This window comes from Loxodonta africana, chromosome 19, assembly GCF_030014295.1.
Source record: "Loxodonta africana isolate mLoxAfr1 chromosome 19, mLoxAfr1.hap2, whole genome shotgun sequence".
Lineage (NCBI taxonomy): Eukaryota > Metazoa > Chordata > Mammalia > Proboscidea > Elephantidae > Loxodonta > Loxodonta africana.
The window spans coordinates 48,389,509-48,406,370 of record NC_087360.1 but is presented as its reverse complement, the minus strand read 5'-3'; positions in this window follow the sequence as shown (position 1 = coordinate 48,406,370).

Genomic DNA, 16,862 nt, shown 5'->3' with positions numbered 1-16,862 from the left:
TTTTAAGTAGACTTAGACTATCTTTTTTTTTTTTTAATTTTAAATAAACTTCTTTCTGATGATAGTAACTCCAAGTGAAAATAAATTCTACAGAGGTCTCTGAAGGATGATAAATGCCTGAATTTAAGTATTTAAACATTTAGGGAGCGCAAAGAATCTGAGAATTCTAGGAATATCAGACCTAGCAAATATGCAATAAAACCACCGTGATAATAGCATTCCGTGGCCCCCCAAAAATCCACTTTAGTAAGCATCAATGACTTCTTTATGATGCAGCCTTCAACATTGTTTACCGACTCCAATCACCCCGACTTAGGTTGTTAGGTATTCCCACCCTTTGGCTATATGGGGAAAAAGTGTTCTGCGCAATCAAGAGAATTCACTTGGTAATATATCATGGTGCTTCATGACCCTGACAAAACTTATTTATTATTAGTCACAATAATATTTAATTTGTAGTTAGCTTTCTATGGCCAACTGGCTCTTGGTTTGTACCTTAACCAACAAAAACTGGAAACATAGATTATTAAGCCAGGCAGTCTTTCTCTCATAATGGAAACAAAGACTTAAATCGACCTTTTAGGTTTTGCCAGTTGTCATTGAATCAGTTCCGACTCATGGCAACCCCACATATATGAGTAGAACTCTGCTCCTAGAGTTTTTAGTGGCAGGTTTTTCAGAAGTAGATCACCAGCCAGGTGTTTATTTGGAGGAGCCTCTGGGTGGACTCAAACCTCCAACCTTCAGTTAGCAGCAAGCATGTTATTTGCACCACCCAGGGATACCACCTCTTAGGTATTCCCTTTGAAATATAAATTCTAACTTTCACCTAATATTTTTGAAGCTGTCAACTAATAGGTGCTTGTCAAGCAGACTAGCGAATTGAAGTCAGCCAGGCACAGGGTTGGAAGAACAGAAAAGTTTATTCACAGTTTGCAAACTGGGAGACAGGCAGGGTCTTGTGACCTAAGGCTGCCAGCTCCGTCAACCAGGACAGATTTGCTCCTTTATAGGGAGTGACATACATACGCATGAACAGTCCGCATAGTTTTAGTGAACGGGTTTTTGGGCATGGCTCTAAAAATACTGAGCACAGCCCTGAAAAAAATGGCAGTGGCTCTCTACTGCCACCCCAGGAAGATCATATAGTGGGTAGATTCGGAGTTAGTCTGCCTGCGCCTCGGCCTCTTACCAGGAGAAGAAACCTGGGGATTCTACCAATCATGGTGAAGTGCTGTAAAAGTTGTAACAAAAATGTAGCAAGAGTAGACTTTTCTGAAAAACAATCCTTTTATGACTGCCTGCTTCCTTTTGTTGACATCTGTGTGAATGGAAATAAGCCATTGGATGATTTAATTTGCTAGTAACTGTTCGTATAATAAATTCTACAGGTAAAACATTGCCTGAATCTTGCACTTCACTTAGGAACATTGCATGTTGACTCAAAGATTTCTGTTTCCTAGGCACTTGGAAGTCCAATTATATTCCTATAAACCAGCCTGACTGACATATTCTGGACATATAAATCATCTTAAGGAGTAGGTGCTTAATTTTTTGTAGGATATCTGGATGGTGAGTGGGTAAGTGGGTATTGCAGAAATCCATGGCTCTAAAGGCTGTCAAATGTGAAAGTAAGATACAAGGGGAGTTGGGGAAGAGACTACAGATTTCTTCGAGGAAAACAGAGTGGCGAAATGGGTTCCTTTATGTGGCCTTTCTGTTCTTTGGAAAAACAGCTGGAGAGATTTTTCCCCTAAGCCCTAAGGAGTTACCTTTGCCTGAGTTTTCTACCGCAGAGGGTTTGTTACTTTTGTCCAGGTTGAATGACATTTCCTGGGTAAAATTGTAAATAACTTGGTTTGATACTTCTTCCTGGCCCTCGGCTGCAACCTCCTCTATCATTGGTATGCACCTTGCAGGGATTGGTCAATAGACTATGCAAATGAGGTGAGTTGTAGCCCAGCCCTGCCTACTAGGCAAATGAAGTGATGAAATGTCTGTGGCCTACGGAGTGGGGATTGTTCAGTTCATGTGGCCTTGGTGGGAGAGCCATGCCTTGAAATTGACAAGGAGTTTGTAGATATGAGCCCCGTAGAGGTTTATCAGACAGACACAAGAAAGAAGCAGAGAGAGAGAGAGAGAGGAGGCAAGGAACCTCCTAAAAGAGGTGTAACACTGGTCAAGGGCTGTAACACTGAAGACAGTGAGGTCTGGAAGGGGCCCAGCAGCAGAGCCAGTGACAACAGGCCCAGAAGGGCCCCACCGGCAGGGCCAAGAGAAGCCTGTCTTGGGGGGGTGCCGAGAGGAGCCTATCCTTGGGGAGGGATTTGCTGAGAGGAGCCTGTCCCTGGGGATGGGATAGCCTGGAAGAGCATGTCCTCAGGGAGCTGAGAAGAAGGCCTGTCCTAAGAGAGACCTACACAGCTGAGAGAGCTGTCTTGCACTGAAGAAGGGAGACTTTGCCTGCGTGCTTCCTGATCCTGATTCCTGAGATGTAGCCTGTTGATCCTGATCCTGAGTTGCACTCTTCTTTAATAAATCACTTAACTGTAAATATGGTGTGAGTTCTGTGTGGCCATTGCAATGGATTATCAAACCCAGAAAAGAGAAGTAGAGGGTGCTGTGGGAGGGACAGCTGATATCAGAATTGCTGAAAAGGTTGTAGAGTGGAGATATGTCTGACCTGCACCTCATAGAGAACAGCCTTGGGCTGATGTTGATTCACGTTACTCCTCCTGAGGCTAGGCAGGCTCTACTATTACTCTTGCTAGCATTATTTTACAAACAGGCTCTTATTTTTTCAATTTCTAATGTTACTTTAAGTTCTTAGTATTCAAACGAGTATAGTAAATACATAGGGTTCTCTCATTGGATAAAGTAGGAATAACTGGACACTCTGGTTTATATAAGTTGTTTTTAATCCTGTCCTTTTTTTAACCTATGTAAGCTTATTTTTTAGTATCAAAAATAATTCACTATCCCTCCAATCAAATTGAAGTCTCTTAAACAGTTCCCAATGTGCCTGCCTTTCCCCTCTGAGAGAAACAACTCAGTTTTCCATTAAATAAATAGTCTAGGCCCACTTACTTTTTTGTGTGTGTGTGTGTGTGCTTTAAATGAAGGTTTACAAATCAAGTTGGTCTCTCATACAGAAACTTATAATGACTTGCTGTGTAACCCTAGCTGGTCTCCCCCTAATGTGACAGCTGACTCTTCCTCTCTACGCTGTATTCCCTGTGTCCATTCAACCAGCCCCTATCCCCCTCTACCTTCTCATCTCGCCTCTAGACAGGAGCTTCCTATATAGTCTCATGTGTCTAGTTAAGCCAAGAAGCTCACTCCTCGCTAATATTTTCTGTCTTGTAGTCCAGTCCAATCCCTGTCTGAAGAGTTGGCTTCGAGAATGGCTTTAGTTTTGGGCTAACAGAGAGTCTGGGGGCCAGGACCTGTGGGGTCCCTCCAGTCTAAGACCATTAAGTCTGATCTTTTTACTGGAATTTGAGTTCTGCATCCCACTGTTTTCCTCCATCAGAGATTCTCTGTTGCGTCATCTGTGGGAGCTGGGCACCATCTAGTTCTTCTGGTCTCAGGCTGATAGAATCTCTGGTTTATGTGCCCCTTTCTGTCTCTTGGGCTCATATTTACCTTGTGTCTTTGATAATCTTCATTCTTCTTTGCTCCAGGTGGGTTGAGACCAATTGATGCATCTTAGATGGCCACGTGCTAGCATTTAAAACTCCAGACACCCCTTACCAATGTGGGATGCAGAACGTTTTCTTAATACATTTTGTTACGCCAGTTGACCTAGATGTCCCCTGAAACCATGGTCCTCAAATCCCTGTCCCTGCTACTCTGGCCTTTGAAGCATTTGGTTGTATTCAGGAAACTGCTTTTGGTTTAGTCCAGTTACGCTGACCTCCCCTGTATTGTGTGTTGTCTTTCTCCTCACCTAAAATAGTTCTCGTCTATTATCTAATTAGTGAATACCCCCTCCCTCCCTCCACACCCTCATAACCATCAAAGAATATTTTCTTGAGTCGTTGTAATAGTGGTCTCATACAATGTTTGTCCTTTTGCAACTGACTAATTTCGCTCAGCATAATGCCTTCCAGACTCCTCTGTGTTATGGTTCACAGATTCATCGTTGTTCTTAATCGATTGTGTGGTATTTCATTGTGTGAATATACCATAATTTATCCATTCCGTTGGTGGGCACCTTGTTACTTCCATCTTTTTGCTATTGTAAACAGTGCTACAATGAACATGGGTATGCATATATCTGTTCATGTGAGGGCTCTTATTTCTCTAGGATATATTCCAAGGAGTGGGATTGCTAGATTGTACGGTAGTTCTATTTCTAGCTTTTTAAGGAAGCTAGGCCCACCTGCTTATACTCAGTCCTTAACCTAGGCTTTGTCCCCCCACTTTTTTTTCTTGCAGCCCACACTATAGTAAAACATACAGCACACCTTTCTAAAATATTTTTATGTGTTCCTATATCTCTGAAAGTAGATGGCAAGATGTACTATTGTTTCTATCATGTAAATGAGATGAATGGAGTGAAATGATTTTCTGTTGGGCAGCATGCAATGTATGATAAAGCCTGGAAAAGATCAGAGGCTGTGGACTACCTTAGCTGTCTCCTCTATCTCCTCTGTCATTCATTTGGATATTTGTTGGCTTTTCTTGTCAAAGTTTAGCTAGAGGAGCCATCGAAATCAATAGCTACATTGGGGTTTTGAAGCCATCCAGGGAAATCTCACAAAAAACCAAAAATTGCACCTATTTTCTTAAAATTAACTGAACGATGGGTGTTGATTTACCTTTTCTTCTCTAATATGTAGTGGTTAAGTGCTACGGCTGCTAACCAAAGGGTTGGCAGTTCGAATCCGCCAGGTGCTCCTTGGAAACTCTATGGGGCAGTTCTACTCTGTCCTATAGAGTTGCTATGAGTTGGAATCGACTTGACGGCACTGGGTTGTTTGTTTTTTTTTGTTTTTTCTCTAATATAGTTTGTTGGGGCTGGGGATTGGAGCAGGGAAGAAGCTAGAAGAAATACTCTTTAAACTATCAGTCAAGACTGCATTCAGATGCTGTTATGGGTTGAACTGTGTTCCCCCAAGATACGTGTTGTAAATCCTAACCTGTATATGCCTATGGTTATAATCCCATTTGTGCCTTGAGCCAATCTCTTATGAGATATAAAAGAGATGAAACAAGGAAGACAGAAGCAGAGATGGGTTAAGGCAGATGCCAAGACACATGCAGATCTCCAAGGAACCAGGAAGCAGAAGCTGAAGAGACAGGGACCTTCCTCCAGAGCCGTAGAACTGACACTCTGAATTCAGACTTCCAGCCTCCTAAACTGTGAAAAATAAATTTCTGTTTGTTAAAGCCATCCACTTGTGGTATTTCTGTGATAGTAGCACTAGATAACTAAGATGCCAACGCTTGGAATAAGCAACATTTTTAGTTCAGTTCCTAAAGTATGTGCCCAGTGTCCCGCAGCTGTCCTGTAAATGTCTGAATGGATTTATATCCTGTTTTTCTCTGAGAGAGGAAAACAAGGCATATCCCAAACACTTTTGAGGCATATGTCTTTTTGACATTCCACTGCCTTGACCACTCTTGCTCTGCCATCCCTCCACAAGCACAGATCTGTTACCACCAGTCCAAAAGCTATAATAATATTAAGATGTTTTCCTCAACCTTGTCCCCAGAAAGATACTCTGTGTCCAGGATATTGTTCTCCCCTGGGCATTACATCATGAATTGATTCAGTTCTTGGAGGAAGAAATTGGACAAAATATAATAGATTACCTCCCGGGGAAACATACTTAGGTTGTTAAGTATTCCCACTAGAAAACTAAGAAACTGCTTATATATTACTACTCTGTCCACATTTAACCTTTCACCTTTTTGCAGCTGAGGAGGGTACTTTTTTCTGTAAAGGTTTTTTAGTGGGGACCAGAGAACAGTTTTTCTTGATTTTTAAAAGGGATACAAGTGTCCTTTTTTTTCTCCATTACCCAGACTTCTTCAAGTTCTTGAGCCCAGGGTATGCCACCAGATGCTGGGAACAGGAGAGGATGCAGCAGCCACAAAATGGTGTCCTCTCAGTGTATAAGTATCGCTTCGTAGTGAACAGTGAGAAAGGGAAGGGCGACAGCTGGGGTGGGGGTGTTTGCTCAATATTTTAAATTTTCCTTAAAGATTTCTGGCCTCTGGGGCATCATGACCAACAGGAAAAAGCAACCCTTGTCAAGCATTTGGAAGGCATCACCGTGGTCATGTGGGATAGTGTGGCCTTGTAAGCAATGTCTGTGCTGGAGAAAAGGATCGAGTTTCCTCTTTCTTGGGAACTGGTTCTCTGAGAAAGATGTTAATGATTGATGAAATAACTCCCATCCAATAAATAGTGCAGCAAGAAATATGGGAGCTATTTTCTTTTCCAAGTTCACAAGTCGGAATGGAGAAGGGACAGGGTAGAATTGGCCGTATACGTCTGCCGGCTCTGGACAATGTTAACTTGGAATGGTGAGTAGAATGGGTAGAAGAGCCGATTTTAAAAGGGACTGATAATAAAGTAGAAAGCCTTTGGTCACCAAATGCCCAGATGGTGACTGGAAGCTTGTCAGTATCCAGAGCCTAGCTTATAGATTATAGGATCATGTAGTGAGTTGGCGGTCTCCATTGCCAGGATCATTGAAAATTGGATTGGTAGGGCCAGTTTCCTTTTCTGAGGCAGAAGCACTCAAACCATGTCACCAATTCTCTATTAAAAATTGTGTTGTCTCATAAATTTACAATGAGAAGATTAGCAAAGGCGCCCCCAGGGTACTGAAATATATTCCTTTATCCCAATAAAACCTCTCCAATGGCCCCAGCCATGCCGCCAACTGTCAGCCTCATAAGGTTCAGTTCCACCTCCTCTGAAGCGTGCACCTGAGGAAACGGCAAAAAGCCTCTCTGTTGGACTAATTAGGTAAGCTGCATCCACGGGGGAAACTTGGTGAAGGGTGTACAGGACCTCTCTGCTGTTTTTGCAACATCCTGTGAATCTACAGTTATTTCAAAATAAAGAGTTTAAAAAGTAAAGTGCTTAGAACGACAAGAAGCCTCTGCTAGTCTGTCATCTCATCTATAAAATGGGAATATTAGTAATCCATTCTTTATGTGGCTGCTATGGAAATCAAATAATATTGCATCTCTCCACTACACCTAGTTACAGGCCTCCATCCCCGTGAACACAGGTAGCTAAAAAAACAGAAGTATTCTCGTGTACTCTTTATCTACAGTGTGCTCTAATTTTTTTTTTTTTTTTTCATTTTTATGCCGAAGTAACAGATAAGTAAACTGGGGCCTTAAACAGCTTATGTAACTTTCCCTAGATCACATAGCTAGTAAGTGGCACAGCTAGAAACAGGACTGCTGTATTTCCAAGTCCATTCTCCTAGGGTAAAAATGCTCTGACTGGAGAGGCAGAGTTGGGTGTTGTGAAAGGAGAGTAAGAGTCGTGCAGGGCAGATGGGAATTTTCTCTGCTAAGCTTGCAAACATTTATAGGCTTGCAAACATTACAGAGGTACCCTTGTTGGAGAGCTGCTGCCCTCTGCCTCATGATTTGAAATACAACAATGTTTTTGCTCCTTTTGCGGGGGGGGGGGGGTGGGGAGGGCTTCTTCCCACTTGTCCTAGCCTTTCTTTCTTGTCCTTAGCCCATAGCCTCATCCTGCTTTTCATCAAAATGAAATTTGTCTATATAGCACCTAAATTTCAGCTACTGTACAGCCTACTGCACTCCTCACTCCCAGTTTAGATTTTTCATTATCAAACTTGTGGGAAAATTATATATAACCTGTGAGGCTGTTTCTTGGGTAACCCTGTACTGAACACATTATCTTTTGCTAGAATTGTCCATCTTTTTCAAAACTCTGATTTTATCCTGCTGTGAAAATCAAAGATAGGAATATTTTCACCACCACTGACGGCTTAGCGGTGAGATGCGAGGTGAGGTGTATTTAGCAAAGGACAGAAGAATATTAGCAGAGGTTCTCACTAAAAAAAAAAAAGGAGTCTGGCAAAAGAACAGAGTTCCCATCAGGAGTCTTTGCCCCATTCTAAGTGCAGTTCTGCGGATAATTGTAGTTGAATCAACATCCCTACACCGTTCGGGGCACCTAAATTTCAGGAAGAGGTCTGTTGGAGCTATGGGCAGCTGTCAGCCTTTCTGTGAGGAGGTCCAGGAGGTAGAACTGGCACAGACACTGGATGGAAGCTGGCACAGGTTCTGTGTTGAGGTTTGGGGCAGCAAATGCCAAAAGAAATGTTTATTAAGTGATAATTAATTACCAGGCAGCAAGCCGAACATAAATTTAGTTGGCATGCTAGCTTTAAGTTGAGAGGCTTATTAAAGTTAAAGGGTCCCTTCAGCCCCTGGTGGCACAATGGTTAAGCGCCCAGCTGCTAACAGAAAGGTTGGTGGTTGGAACCCACCCAGTGGTTCCGCTGGAGAAAAGACCTGGTGATCTGCTCCAGTCAAGATTACAGCCAAGAAAACCCTATGGGACAGTTCTATTCTGTCTCATGGGGTCACTATGAATCAAAGTCGACTTGATGGCACACAACAACCAGCCCCTTGCTCTGGCTCTAACACTGGTATCAAGAGATTTTAGGTAGAGAATGGGAGCCCCCTTTTAAAGGACTCAACTTCCAAAATTTAGAGAAAGCCACCCATTTTCTCCCAACAGCTTCTCCAACGGGCATGAGGAATCCGTCTTTGTTTAATTTATCTTTTACTTTATTATTACCCCGTTTCATCTGTAACATGTTCCAATGCAAGGGACCTTGACGGTAAAGAGTTCATTCTAAAATTTCAGGATACATAACTTCGTACTTGTAGTTTGGGAGACTTATTTTATACCTGAAAATTACATAGAATCATAGAATGATGCAGATGAAAACCAAACAAATCTATTGTTTCCAACCATCTCACTTTACAGATGAGGAAACTGATAGCCAGAGATTTGGAGTAACTCGCCCAAGGTCACTCAGTTTTTAAAGGCAAAGCTAGGACCCAGGTCTTCTGATCATAGAGTACCTATCTTTTCCCTCTCCATATTTCATGGGTGTGATATATAATGTTCTGTCACCTAACCAGCTTCTCATCATCCTGAGATGGAAGCCAACTAAGCTTTCTGTTTGTTGTGTATCAACCACAGCAACTAGCTTGCTGCTGGACACAGAGGACACATTCAATCAATAAATTCTTGTTGAGGGGGTAAGGGGCTATGCTACTACCACTGTAATATACCTGCACTTGGTGCTGTGAGAGTTTTTTTTTTTGTTTTAAGAGCATGTTATCCAAGTGCATTCTAGATCCTTGGGATAGTCATGGGTGAGGGGAGAGGAATGGGGAGTCTCTTTCTTAATCATTCTAGTATTTCTCATTGTGGTCCACTTTAGACAAATCAGGGAACTTGTTTAAAATGCTGGGAGATAATCTTGTGCCATATCCGTGTCATGAGGATAATAATAGTTATTTTCCTCATACACGGATTATGAGGGTAGAATTATTATGTGGTGATAATGTATGTAAAGTTCCTTATTTAGTGTTTGGCATATGATAGGGATTCAATAAGATAATTTTTATTTTTTTACTTTTTATTTGGACATAATTTCAGATTTACAGAAAAATTTCAAGAATAGTACATAAAATTCTTGGATACTCTTCACTAAGATTCCCCAAATATTAACATTTTACTATATTTGCTTCCACTACATATATACATCTATCAATCTGTCTTTTTCTGAACCATTTAAGAGTAAAATTGTAGACACAATGGCTCTTTACCCCTAAATACTTGAGTATATATTTCCCAAAACATGAAAAATTATTAAAAAGTCCTGAGATGCCATGATTATAGAAGTACTTAAAGAGCTTCCACAGTGTTTCTCTAACTCGGAGTCAGGTAGTGATCCTACCGACTTTTACTGAGCACTTACTATGTCCCAGGCATACTGCTAGATGCTTTGAGTTCTCTCAACACCACTGTGAAACAGATAGTAGCTGCATTTCACAGGTCACAGCTACTAAGACTTGAGGTCAGCAAATCGCCCAGAGAACCTTAGAAGTGGTAGAACTGGGCCTTGAACCCAGTTCTTAGGACTCCAAGCCCTGTGTTCTTTCTAAGACAACGCTTTAGCAAAAATGGTGTCCTTTATTGCCCAAAGGATTTCCAACCACATTCTATTATATAAATGAGAAAATTATTTAAAGAAAGCAAAAAGCAATTCTCTGGGGCCTCTGGGTCAGAGTGTGCTAATCTCAGCTAAACTGTCACATACTTCTGTGGCCTGAGCTGTAGGGGTTTTGTTTTCATAGTTCTGTCTCATTCCGATGAGCTCTCCAGAACTTTTATTTCAAAATAATTGTAATCCTTTTGCACAGTTTTGTTGCTGGCTGGAAGTCAGCTTTTTTATCTTCAGATACCTTTAGTCAAGTTTATTTTTTAAATGAAGGTCTATTTTCCCAAGGAATGCTGAAGATATTGTTAACATTTTAGGTGGTTAGGACTTCATTTTAAAACCTGGAGATGTATGTCCTCCATCGGCTACAGGACTGTAGGAGCAGGCGAGAGCTGTCAATTTGTTGTCTCATTTTCCAGCTAAGTGTAGTTTGGTTTGCTTAATCTTATATGCCTAAACATAGAAAATAACAATAACAGCACAATACTTGGGGTGATATTTCCTTTAGAGATTTTTAGAACTCAGGAATTCTGGTAGGACCATTTTGGTACCAGCATTAATCCTACTTCAAATAAAATCCTGAACTGTGATCAGCAGTCCTGACTCTCAATTGCACTGAAAATTCAATGGGAAAAGAATTCACAGGCCATGCACTTTCACAGATAAACTCCAAGTAGCCTGGGAATCACTGGTCGGTTGTTGTTTGACCATGCTGAGAGAGGTGGAAATGGGGATCCTCAGCGTCTGGGAAAATTTGGGGTGTCTGCCTTTGGGGAAATGGTTTACTATGGTGGTTAAGACAGGTGACCTGGAGTCACACAGACCTGGATTTGAATCCCAGCTCCACCATTTATTAGCTTTGCGACCCTGAGCAAGTTAATCTCGAATTTGTTGTCTATGAAATGACAATATCTACCTTTGAAGTCTTTTTTTTTTTTTTTTAATGAGATTTAAATAATCTGAGTAAAGTACCTAGGATAGAGCCGGACTTAGAAAATACCATAAAATGGTGGCTATTTATAATAATAATAAAGTCGAGTGGGGCAAAAAAGTAATTTTTCCTGTTATTTTCTTTTCTCTCCTTTGCTTCTTTTTCCCCGTTCCTGTTCTTTCCCACCCCACTACGTCCCTCAGTCCTATTCTGGATAAGCTGAAGTAAAACATTAATTATGAAAGAATATCCAGTTCTTTCTTCTATACCAAAGAAATCAGTAAGTTTGAAGACTCTGAAGTGTAAAGGCTTAATAAAAGTAAACAAGGAAACAAAAGCTTTTTCCTCCCTGAACCACTACATTCCACTGTTCCTGGACATCTGGGGAGCGGGGAGGACAGCCTCCGCTTGGGCCTCCTCAAAACCCTGCTGCTTGGGCTGTAGCTGTGCCTGGGTTTCTGCCTCATTTGGAATATAAGCCATCATTCCATGATTCTCTTTCTGGAGCTGCCACTAACTATGTGGGTGAATTATTTCCCAACTTTGAACTTCAGTTTCTAAAATGGAACAAGTCAGACAAGGCTTGTTATAATTGATGAAAGTCAATGAAAATACCACTCAGATTTAATGCTTAGTCTTATACTGTTATGTTGTTTCCTGTGTATCCATCTCATCTTGACAGCAGGCTGTTCAAGCAGGGGGACAGTGTCACACTCCACAGACAAGAGCATAAGATTTAGAAGTAAAGGCCCTGTGTTCAAGCCCCAGTCAGCTCTGCTACCACTAATCTGTATGCTCTGTGGTGAGTCGCTTCACTTCTGCCACCCATGGATTTCTCAACTGTAAAACAGATGCTGTACCTACAGCAGGACTATTGTCAGGACTGAATAAGATAATACAGAACTTTGTCAATTTTTTAAAAAGTTTCAATACTGTAATTTTTCTTGCCCACAAGAGCCCACCACAGTGCAACATTCAGTAAGTTTTTGTTGAAATCCATCTGTTTTAACAATAAAGCTAAGACTTTTGCTATTATTGATTTAAAAATCACAGAAGAAGAGTAATGTTATATAATTAAAACTTATTTCATTTCCCATGCAAAAGTTTTAGCAAAAAAATATGTATGCTTTCAAAACCAATGATCGCTTTGAGTGAGGTTATACAGATAATATTTATGTGAATATCTCTAGGTGCATTAAGATTTATGTGGTAAAAATAAATACCAAAACTAAACCCGAAATGACATGCTAATGCTCTCAGTGGGATTAATTCTGTTAGTGCAGTTTTCTTTGCATAGTATGTGGTTCTTCTTAAATTTACACAGATAATTTAAAAAAGTAAATTATTTTTAAATTGTAGAAATAATATTGTAGATAGTAAATGTATAAATGCAAAACTGGTATTATAAGATTTTTGGAAAATGCAGGAAAGAAGGAAAAAACCTCCCCAAATTCCAACATCCAAAGATAACCGTTATTAAATATTTGCCATATTTCTTTCCAGTCTTTTTTTTAATGAACTCCAGAACAATTTTTTAATCACCTGGTCTGTTTGACTAGGGATTTCATTTTTGTCTCCTTTCTATTTACTTAGATAAATTTTCATTAAGTCTTTGATTTTTCATTTATAAAATGATTATTAGAAAACTGCCTTGAACATATAAAAGATGCTATTATCATAACCAAATAAAGTGAACATGAACCTTAAGCCCTTGTGTCACCCCAAAGAACGAGAACTGTTTTTCTTCCATCTTATAAATGTGGCAAGTAAGTTAAAAGAAGGGTGTTAACAATTCACCAGAGACATCCAGGGAATTTAATCCACCTTCTCACTGCTAAAGCCCACTCTAGGGAAGCGTCCCCAAACATCCATCCTGGTTACTTTTTCCCAGTCCAGCACTGAAGGAGTTAATAGCCCATCTTACTCTCCCTCCCTGTTCCCCAAGGCTACAAGGCTGGAGGTGTGAGTGACTAGGGAAACCCCTACTAAATTAAGGGTGGCAACCTCTCTGAGGAGGGATGGTGGCTTGTTCAGCATTTTAAGCCTTTTAGCTAGTGTCCTTTATCACTGACTGATTTATTGGATATTTATGCAGTGGGCAGGGGATTTGAAATATAACATAAGCGCTTCCTGAGATGTCAGTACTCTAATGTTAGTGATCTGAACAAGGATGTAATTCATATCTGCAGGTGCTTACTCTAGTATCAAATACTTCAATAACATCATGCCTGTGGAATCCACTGTTCCCAAGTGTCCTATTTGTATTCTGATATGCCCACGTCTTTTCCTATGTGTGTTTTCCTTTCTTAAGGAGCTCTCATTTCCTTCAATAGGATATGTTTTATTTCATCCCCTTTCCTGCATTTACTCATATTAATGTCACCGCATTCATTGGTAATAGCTGAGCCTGGAAATAACCCGCATAGCCACGTAAATATTAGCCTGAAACGCAGTACCTGGGATGCATTATTAAGAAAGAGTGGAATGGAATGGAGTGGAATGGAATGGAATGGGGTGGAAGTAACAGTTTCTTTTGGAATTCTATGAAATGTAGCCCAGTGAGGAAACACTTGCGGGAATACGTAAGAGAACATGATGGCCTCTCATTAGCACAGGAAGGGTTGGGAGCCAGGAAGGAAAATTTAGGGTTTTGGATACATCATTTCCAGCCAAGAAGCTCCTGGTTGATTAATAAATGTGTAGCATAGTTAAAACAAAACAAAACAAAAACCTTGAATTCTGTGTTTCCTTTATTGTATTGAAATGTTACCAAGAGGCCGAAGCAGAGGAGGATGTCTAAGGCTAGAACTCTCTGGCCTACCGGGCTGAACTATGGGGATAAAATGCTGTCTTTGGGGCAAAGTTTGTTCCTCTTCTTTTCTTTCTCTCTTTCCAGTTGACTTATTTATCTGGGGGATTGGTTTGTGCTGGCAAGGCAGTATTACTTAGCAGAAGGAAAAGCTTCTCTAGCCTCAGGAGAATTTTTGTTTTATTTTCTATCTTCCAACTTTTCCATCTGTAAAATGGAGCCAGCAGTTTGCCTAATTTCTCTCGCAGATAAATAAGAGCAAACATGTATTGTCTTTTATATCATAATGTTATATGATATAGTATACTATAAACTAAACCCATTGCTGTCAAGTTGATTCTGACTCATAGCGACTCTATAGGACAGAGTATAACTGCCCCATAGAGTTTCCAAGGAGCACCTGGTGGATTTGAACTGCCGACCCACTGATTAGCAGCCATAGCACTTAACCACTATGCCACCAGGGTTTCCACAGTATACTTACAGCATATGTAAAGGAATGTAGGGTTGTGTTTAAAGCTACTTGTTTAGAACACAAAATGAACTTTCTTACAAAACTATTTTACAATGTGGATGTGGATAATTACTACACACCTTTAGTATTACTAATGCTTATAAATTTATAGCTGCTTTAATTCAGATGGTATAGGTTCATTCTTTTCTTTATCTGCTAAATTCCTATATTATCTGCTAGTATAAATGTAGGGTAGAGGAACCCCAGTCTCATTTTTAGGAGCAGGGATTCTAGAGATAAGTCTTGAGGGTACGAGGAGACAGGGCAAGGGCAGCCATTCATTGGTATGGTCTGTTAATAATTAAGCTATTTATGAGTCTGGGGACACAAATATATAGTGTGTTATGCTACATATTATCGATAATATATAAATATATCACATTATATGGGTGTGTGTGTGTGTGTGTGTGTGCATCATATATTCTAATATGATATAGGCTGTGACCCCTGAGGTTTTCTGTGGGTGGGCAGCTTTCCATCTTAGGCTGCTGGTTTATAAGTATTTCCTTCTTGTATGAACTGCTGGGGTGTCGCTTGGGAGAGGACAAATACAGATACTGGGAACTTGATCCCCGCCAAAGAATTAGTCCTAGGGCCTTCTAAACTTTAGGAAAAAATAATTTAAAACATGGAGGTCTTCATTATGTACAATTTTGACCAAAGATTCCATAGAAAAGTCCTGTTAAAAAGGGGGAAAATGCAGAAAAGAATTTCAAATTCTCATGAACTCCAGAGATTGGAGCCATGGAGGGTAGATGAATCTCTGAAACTGTTGCCCCGAGGTAATCTTTAAACCTTAAACCAAAAATATCCCCTGAAGTTACCTTAAAACTGAACAATAGTTTAGCTTAACTAGTAGAAATAGTTTGCCTTGAGCATTATGTTCTTTTAAGAACTATCTGGGGTCAAACTGACAACAGCAACTTGAAATAGTAGATGGGAACCTTAGAGGGCAATGAGTTTATGTTAATGGAGGAAGAACAACTCAGAACAGGAGGGCGAACATGGTTGCACAACTTGAAGAATATAATCAACGCCACTAAATTGTACATGTAGAAATTGTTGAATTGGTGTACATTTTGCTGTGTATGTTCTCAACAACAACACCAAAATAAAATTTAGAAAAAAAGAAAAAGCGGTCTTGAGGAAGTTTAGGCAAACATTACTTGGTTTTGAGGAAGACCATCTCAGTGGAACTTTGGTTTTGGAAATGTAATCTAAAGATCATTTTTCTCCTTGGAAAGGATAGTTTTCAAATAAATGAGAAGCTCTCACGTCTGAAAGTGAGAGCTTTGCAGAACAATGTAAAAGGTTGTACTCTTTGTGGGAAAACTTCTTCTTTTATTTTTTAGGAAAATTTTTTCTATATATGGATTTATTTATTCATGCATTCATTTTATATATGGATTAGGAACCCTGCTGGTGAAGCTGTGAAGAGCTGGGCTGCTAACCAAAAGATGGGTAGTTCAAATCCACCAGCCGCTCCTTGGAAACCCTATTGGGCAGTTCTACTCCGTCCTGTAGGGTTGCTATGTGTCAAAATCAACTTGACAGCAAAGGTTTATGTGGATTTAGATAGCCCTCTGCCTAAAAATGGTTGTTTGTTCTTCATAAAGCCATTCGTCAATCAGTGGATCAGGAGCAAGCACCAAATAATGCTAATGGTTGTTGTTGTTAAGTGCCATTGAGTTGGTTCTGACTCATAGCAATCTCTATGTGCAACAGAACAAAACACTGCCCAGTCCTGCGCCCTCCTCACAATCATTCTGTTTGAGCTCATTGTTGCAGCCACTATGTCAATCCATCTCATTGAGGGTCTTCCTCTTTTTCACTGACCTTCTTCCTTACCAAGCATGAGGTCCTTCTCCAGGGACAGGTCCCTCCTGATAACATGCCTGAAGTTCATAAGTCGAAGTCTCTCCATCCTTGCTTCCAAGTAGTATTCTGGCTGGAATTCTTCTGAGACAGACTTGTTTGTTCTTCTAGCAGTGGATAGTATATTCTATATTCTTCGCCAACATCATAATTCAAAGGGATCAATTCTTTTTCAGCCTCCTTATTCATCGTCCAGCTTTCACATGCAAATGAGACGATTGAAAATATCATGGCTTGGGTCAGGTGCACCTTACTCCTCAAAGTGACATCTTTTCTTTTCAACACTTAAAAGTGTTGAAAGGTCTTTGGCAGCAGATTTGCCCAATACAATACCTAATTTGATTTCTTCACTGCTGATTCCATGGGTGTTGATTATGGATCCGAGTAAAATGAAATCCTTGACAACTTCAATCTTTTCTCCGTTTATCATGATGTTCCTTATTGACCCAGTTGTGAGGACTTTTGTTTTCTTTATGTTGAGGTATA